This window comes from Mangifera indica, unplaced genomic scaffold (assembly GCF_011075055.1).
Source record: "Mangifera indica cultivar Alphonso unplaced genomic scaffold, CATAS_Mindica_2.1 Un_0002, whole genome shotgun sequence".
Lineage (NCBI taxonomy): Eukaryota > Viridiplantae > Streptophyta > Magnoliopsida > Sapindales > Anacardiaceae > Mangifera > Mangifera indica.
The window spans coordinates 210,446-219,229 of NW_025401094.1; positions in this window are offsets into that span (position 1 = coordinate 210,446).

Here is an 8,784-nt window from a genome sequence, read left to right on the forward strand (position 1 = left end):
CTTTTTTTATTTTACTTGTAATTTACATAAAAATCGATTAGATAAAAATTTGACTAGGTTTGAAATACGATAATTTCCAACTAAAAAATGAATATTAGATTAACATGAAATGAAAGTTTCATCAAATTCAATTGATTTAATCATTAATCTCATTAATTTGCAGTGGAAAATGAGGGAAGTAGTAGAAGTAAATGAGGAATAAAACTCAATTTTTAAATAGATTAAATAAATTTATTTATATAAATTAAAATGATAATTTTTAATTAAATGATGTAATTATTTTTTTATTTTGTAATTATTTATTGATATTAAGTTATAAAAATAAGTTTACATAATTTATATTTATATATATAATGTTATTAAAAGGTAATTAATTGAGAATAAAAAAAGCATTTTTAAAAGTTAGAAAAAAAATATGTTGATTGAAAATATATAAAAAAAAAAAAACTTCCTTGATTGTTGATGGGTTAAAATAGAAAATTTTCTGTTGAAAGATTTTGAATGACTCTCATCCATCTTTACCCTCATATGATGGGTCTTCACTGTATTTTTTTTTTTTTTCTCAGCTTCTAATTGAATTGTTTAGTGGGTTATATTTGTTGGATTTGGTCCATAGATATATGGCATGTTGAACTTAGCCAAACTATGTAAAAATTTGATAATATTGGCCACGTGTAAAGATTGGTTTATTACCAACAAAATCTAAGCTAAATCCAAATTAAACCCACATAATTCACATTCAGTGAAACTTTCAATGTATAAATAAATAATATGAAAGACACATAAAAGCAGAAACAGGAGATGAAAGATGGCCCTCTAATCCACTGGCTTAAACTGAAGCAAACGAAACACAAAATTCACAATTTCAAACAACATTTCAAGCAAATCACAATTTAAAACTATAACATCATATACATCCTCAGCGAAAAATTCCTGAGATCACATTGTGTCCACTTGTTGCCCAAAGTTCAAACAAAAATGACACCAATTTTCAACTTGTAATCTACTTGAAGCGTCATTTACATCATTTGACGCTAATTTTTCCGATCATTGGTAACAAATTCAGCAACAAGTTGCCCATCTCATCTGTGAAATTAAAAAAATAAATCATACTTATGTTCTATTAGTTCTGTTGATAAGTATTTGAAACGATGAAAATGATCTAAATGCCAGCAGTAGAACTAGAAAGTACCTCAACGATTTTGAAAGGGTTACAGAAGGGAGAGGGCACATGTGGTTGTTGTGGCTCATTCCAAATTGATTGTTAACTGAAGCCGTGCAGCCCGGATACTAGAACAGACTTCACTAGAGTCATATCGCCGATAGCCATCAAGGAAGGAGACGCGTAACAGTTATGCATCAGCTCTGCAGACAAGCAATAATCTGATATGCAGTTGAACTGTCTAAACCGTTTCATATTTCATCCATAAATTAGTTTTTGTGGGAACAACAATCTGCTGCAGGCATCTATTCCTTTGAATCATCTATACCATAAACATCACTACCGAGTGGAGCAGATGCAGTTATAAAAAATTACCAGTACTCAGTCTCCTCTTTTGACCTCCAGAGATGCCTCTTCTCATCTCATCTCCCACCACTGTGTCACCAAAAATATCAAGTTCAAGGACCTGGGAACTCTGAAGACAGTTAAACCATGATTTGTTTGAGGGGTTGTTTTTGGTCCTTTGGTAGAAATTGCCTGTAATAACTACCATTGCCATGAATATTTCACGCGTAGCAACAACATATAGAACAAAACATCAGATATAAACAAGACATCAAATATAATGAAGATACCTTCATGAAAGTATCTACATCTACATCCGGAACAATTCCTGGCTCCTCTCTTTTACCGACTTCCATCATCATATCTGTCCAGGCAGAAAAATAATAATAGCTCTGTACATACCAACAACTCGTGGGAATTGATAAGGTGGCTATGATTAAAACTTCATTAAATTAAATCTATGGAAGCCTACTTAGTTTCCAAAACCAATTGGGCAGCAAATTCAAGTGTTAATTGTGAAAAATAGTCTGAATTGGATTGGTCTTATTACCAGAGTAGATGAGTCCGAAAGCATTAATGAATCTCAAAGCATCTCTGAACTTTTTCGTGAAGTTCCTGACATCTCCAAAAATTTGTAGTTTTCTACACAAGCTGACAGGGACATTCTTATATAAATAACTCATCTAATGACGAAAAATTGAAAAAAGTAATTCCCGAGTCAAAGGCTTGTGAGGCTTTTTAATAATTACGTGTCAATAATTTGTCTATAAAATCACTCTTCAATAACTCGTGAACATATCATTCAATGTTGTTGAGAACTTTTCGAACCAGCTTTGGCACTCTGCTATCGCTCTAGTCTGTGGCATCAAAAGGAGTTCTTCGTGTGCAAAACCCTCTTGAGATGGTTGGAATCAATCCCTTGGAGCCCTTTTGAAGATCTCCCAATCTTTTATGGGATTTTGGGATTCCATCCATTTTAACCACGACAACGCCAAACCATCAAAAGAAGATTGTGATTGTCGACACCTTGTCCCTTTCTTCGATTGAATACATGCCAAAGTATTGTTCCGCCCAAAAAAATCCCAACCAGTGGTATCCTCTCCAAAAACAAAAAAAGGTGCAATTTCAGACATCAAATCTGTTGTTCAAATACCCCCACATTTTGCTGCAACATATTTTTGTCGATCATCAATAGTAACTCCCCTTTTTCTGATGATTCTGCCTTCCATCGTCATCCTCTGCTCTTGTTCTTCCATTGCTTCGTTCTCCAATTTCTCCTTGAGTTGTCAATTGTTCTATCAAAGCCTTGTCTCTGTTATGTTGTTGGTTGTTCTAATATACCAGTATTAACAAGTCTTTCATCTCACTAAATCCCTCTCTTCGCAATTAAATTTCAACCTCCAAACCATCGACCCTTCCTGAAAAATCTTTCGCCATTTGATTTAACCTAGAATCCATTCGTGTCTTCACCATAACCTATCTCCCAGTGTGGCTCTAATACCACTTTGACAGAAAACTACAGAATTTGTAATCAAATAGAGAACTACTAAACGTGTAAAAACACAAGCACAAAGAATTTTATTGATGAAACTTCACACTACAAGTGTTTATTCTCTTACAGAAAATAGTAATAAGAAATATAAGAAATACAGAGGTGTTAGTCCCCTTCCTCTTTTGGCAATAAAACCCCCCTAAAGAATTATTGACTTCTTGTTTGCCTCTTCTTCATCTGGTCTTCTCTTTTTATAGTCTGTTTCAGCTTTGTTCTCTTAATCTTGGTCTTGTTGCCTGGCCTTGATTTCAACTGCCATTATTTTGTCTCTCGCCTGTCTCCTGGAATGCCTCCTGGTTGTTTATTGTTTTCTCCTGATAATGTGGCTGAGATCTTCCTGTGTTTAATTATTTTGCTTTTCCTTTTGTATATGTGCCTGATTGGAGGCCTAACACATTATCATCTCACTAATGAAATACTCAATTTTACTCGTTCTATGAAAATGTCGAGAGTTTTCATTGACTGAAAAAAAGAGCTTTCATTTGTTTATACATGTTCTCTGAGTGTCCAGGTTGGAAATCCTGGTTACTCCAAAGCCATTGAAAATCAATCAATCAATCAGACAAACACAGATTAGACAATTCATGACAATTGGATTACCTCAGTTCAGTTTTCCAAGAGAATGAGCTTAGAGCTTTCACTAGCTTTCTCTTATTATGGTTATCACAGAATTGTCAGAATATATAACTCATTAAGTTACTGCCACTTATTCTACACATTGTTGGTGTTATACTTGAGAGCATAAAATCGTTAAAACAGGATGAAACAAGATCAAACAAACCAAGCTGGAGGAACTCCATAGCCCAAGAAAGAAATTTGATGAAAGCGTGTAAATGTCATTAATTAGAACAGACCACAACCATAGATACTTTTTTGACCTATCAAAACTCACAAGTACATAGTATAAACCAAAGTATCGTAAGAAGATGTGAAGGATTGAAAGGCAATTAGAAAGTCCCTTTATTTCAAAAGGTAGACAAACCTCTTTCTCATCAAGATGCCAATTGGCCAGATCAGCAGTTCTGCATCTTTTCTTTAATTCATACAACCGCCTTTTCTCATTTTTAGCAGCATCTTGCTCGTAACACTTCTGAGTTCCAAAAGCAATACGCCATTGCTGGCGTAACGAGGCTGGATCCCTATGCGGGACAAAAAATTTTCACAGAGACACCCAATCAAGTTTAAAAACCTTCAGTCCCTGTTAAATTAAAGTTGCATTAAGTTTCAAATGACTAAGAATACGATGACAATCAAAAGACTCCAAAAAATGAAAAAAGTATATTAAAAAGGCCCAATAAAATCACTTCATTATTTCAAATACTCTAGGTCATTTCATAAAAATGTAGACCTAGAGTACTTGAAATAACTGAGATAAGATTATAGTTTTTTTGTAGACTTTTTTTTTTTCTCTCTCTCTTTCATTGAATTAATACCTCAGTGTTCTTTATTTTGATTTTGTCTTTAATTGAATTAATAAAAGAAATGATTACATACTCTGGATACAAATTCCTAAACAATATGCTTAAATTCACTTTTTAAGTCATTTAAAAGTAGTGGCTGGCGAAAGCTTCTCATTTTCTGGTAGCCGAGGTTATGATATTTAGTTGATTGCTATGATTTTAGGGTCTTCCGCTCAGCTCATTCTACTTTTTGCTGTGCACCTTACCTCTATATTCATGTTTCAGATTTTGGCATCAATCTGCCAGACTCCGGGTGCTGCTATGACAGCTGGTGCTGGTGTTTTTTCAGTATAGCGGTCCTGCTTTTTGGTGGTTTCCTTATCACGTTTAGTTATGCCATTTGGACCTTCTCCAATTTGATTTCAGTATCATCATCCGAAAGGATAAACTTATGCTGTGTTATTTTCATATGGAGAGATAGGTCTTTCAGTAAGTTAATTTCTTGCTCCAAGGTGGCAAAGGTAAGCTCTCATAGAACACTTTTTGTTTCCTTTAATCAAGAAAACCTTGCAACAATCTTCATTCTTTCAACTATTTTTTATGTTTATAGCAAGATCGTAGTTTTATCTATAGGAAATTCGACAGAAAGTTACTATATTTCCTTTTTCTGCTTCTTAGTGTTATTGTAGAAACTGCCAACAAACAGTACCACAGGGACACAAATTCTTCAAAGGCATGGATAAAACTTTGATGAATGTTATGTCAGGATAGCAGTGGGAGCATTGTTTGGCCTCGCTTTACTTTTCAACATTAGCTTTATCTTGGCCTTAGGTTTCTGGAAGCACAAGTTCGTCTTGTTATCATATATTAACTTAAGAAGAATCAATGCTACTCAAGTTTGTTCACCCAGTCCAATTCAAATGCTGCCCCCTGATCATCTTGTGTGACGACTGTGAAAGAAAAGTCGGCCAAGATTGAAGGAAGCCAAGATTCCAATGATGGCAAACTTGCAGAAGAAAAGTTGAAGATTCTCCTATGAAAAGTGAATATAATTTCGTACTTTGAGTTCAAATTTTTATCCCTTTTTGTTCCACTTGTATTCGTTTCACTCTAATGTCTGATATCATTTTCTTTCTTGTCCCATCTTAATTAACGGGTGAGATGGTCTTACCTTTTGAAGCCTAATTAGTATCATTTTGGGATATGAACTATTATGTTGACATTCTACGGTACTCGTCATTAGCCATTCTGCATTCAAAATCAATTATTTTCATTGCACGATATTTAAAGGCATCAGATCTCACACACTCATTTTTGAATGTTTTGTCTTTAATTTTCCTTGTACTTCCCTTCGGTGTTCTTACCGCATTGCTAGGTGTTTGTGGAGCTGGAAAATCCACTCTTCTGGGTTTTCGCCAAACGATGTTGTGTCGATGACAAACTTGTGGTTCCTGCTTTAATCTCCCATGAATCCATGAGTAAGTGTTTGTTAGTAGCTAAGAAGCACGGAAACGCACAGCAGTGTGCGTTTCCACGAATCCGAAACGTTCCGGTTTCCGAAACGGCCCGAAACTGGTACGAAACGTTTCGGGGCCGTTTCCGTAATTTGAGATAAAAGGGAAACGCGTTTCCTTAACCTAAAGAGCTTCCTATGCATACCAGGATTCTGAAAGTGAATCATAAATGGATTCTGAAAAGATTTTGAAAATAAATAACAAAAATAGTTCCCTACACGTAATACTCTTCTGGGCGTCTTCTTCTTCTGCTGGGCATCTTCTTCTTCTGCTGGGCATCTTCTTCTCCTCTTTGCTGTCAATCTCCTTTGCCGTCAATCTGCTGGGTGTCTTCTTCTCTTCTTTGCTGTCAAAGTTTGCTGTCCTGGCGTCTTCTTCTTCTCTGAAACACTGGCTGGAAGAAAAGAATCTGTGAAAAAAGTATGAGTTCCGTGCTTCTTAGATGATATAAATTAATTTATATATATTTGAATTTAATGCATCTCTGAGGCAATATTATAATTCTGCTGCCTCTTCCAGATTTGTTAGCTTTCCAAGATTTGTTAGTTTCCAGAACTTTTATTTTATTATAAAACATATATTAAATTATTATATATAATATACTTTACATTAGCCTTTTGTTTAAAGTAGAATTAGCTCCATTAGCCTTTGCCGTCACATGCATTCTTCCAGATGTGTCAACCTTGGAATTCTAATTTATTATAAAATATATTTTAAAACATTAAATTTTTTATATGCTTTATTCCCCCTAATATATATATATATATATATATATATATATATATATATATATATATATATATATATATGTATATATATATATTATCAATGCAATTTGGTTAATTTTTGCAATATATATATATATCATGAATATAATTTATAATCCATAATTTATTTTATTAATAATTATTGAATATTTGGTTTTATATAATTTAATTGAATAATTTTGTAGTTTGTAATTTAGTTATTCTTGTTTGATTTGAATATTATTTATAGATAAAAGTTTTCCTATAATTAAATTGATTTATTTATGTGCTTGAATTTGTGCTTTTATTTCAGTTGTGTAGTAAGCTGCCAAGAAGAATAGTCGGTGATTTATGTGATTTGGTTGATTTTTTTGATAAATTCTAGCAAATTGTTGGTGATACTGAATTTGAGTTAATCATTAATGGATTCTGCTACTGGTAAGGAAACTTCAAATTCTAAAAGTAGTAGTAGTAGTATGGGTTCTGCAAAAAAGAATAATGATGAAGACCAAAATCCATTGTGGAAATATGTCACAAAAATTGAGAAACTTGGAGAATCAGGGGGTACATGCAAATGGGTTTGTAATTTTTGTCAGAAAGAAAGGCATTAAATTAATTAAGGGTGCTCTAGAATCAATGATTGTAAGTGAACAATGGGGACAATATAGAGAAGATGATCAAGGCAAAGCAAGATTTGTTCGTGATAAGGTGTTGGATGAGAATTGGTGGGCGAAGGTCAATTACATTCTTGCTTTTACTGCACCGATTTATGATATGATTCGAATGTGTGATACAAATAAGTCATGTCTTCATTTGATTTATGAGAATTGGGATTCTATGATTGAAAAAGTTAAATCAGTTATTTATGAACATGAAGGAAAGTTTTCTACCCAAGATTCTCCTTTCTATTCAGTGATCTATAGTATTCTTTATGATCGTTGGGCAAAAAGTAATACTCCACTCCATTGTCTAGCTCATTCATTGAATCCAAGGTAAATATCTAATTGAATTATATATTTCTTTCATACTTATTTGATATATTTATTTATTAAATTGGGTATTAATTTGTTAACTATTTGATATATCTATTATTTGTGAAGGTTTTATAGTGAACAGTGGCTTGAAGGAGGTGAAGGTAGAGTGCCTCCTCATATGGATGGGGAAGTATCTATTGAGAGGAACAAATGTTTTAGAAGGATCTTTTCTGAAGATGAGCGTTTTAAAGCATTGGATGAGTATGCTAACTTCTCCCTCAAAAGTGGACCGTTCGAAGATCCTGATTCAATTGGTGCTAGATTTAATACAGAACCGATGAAGTGGTGGGCATGTTTTGGTTCAAATGCTCCATTGCTTCAAAAGTTAGCATTCAGAGTACTTGGACAACCTAGTTCCTCCTCTTGTTGTGAAAGAAATTGGAGTACTTATTCCTTCATTCATTCAATTAGAAGGAATAAATTAATTCCAAAACGTGCAGAAGATTTGGTTTTTGTTCATAACAATCTTCGTTTATTGTCAAGGGTTAACTCTAAGTATTATGATGGTAAGGAGAAGATGTGGGATGTTGGTGGAGATGACTTTGGGAGTATGGAAGATGTGGGAGTTCTTCAATTAGCCAACCTGTCATTAGATGAACCAGAATTGGAGTCTGTTTTTTTCGATGAAGATGCAAATGACATAATGGATAAGGAGAATGATCAAATAGAGAAAATACAATAAATATTTTACTATTTTTAAAATTTTTTTCTTATATTTTATTTGATGACTTTGATATTGAACCTTGGAAATTATTATTTTGATGAAATAATATTGAGTTTGTAGGTTGATTTATTTACATTGTGATAAAATATATTGATTTATATACATGTATATTTTCTATTTTAAAAGATGAATATATAAGTATTGATTTAATTTATACATACATGTTTCAAGAACTTGAATTTGTAATTTATTTTTGGTACAAAATTATTTTGTTATATGTTATTTTAAATTGGTTTGAAAAAATCAATTGTTGTATTTTTTTAATTAAAATATAGGTTATTGTATTTTTTATAAAAATTTCATATTT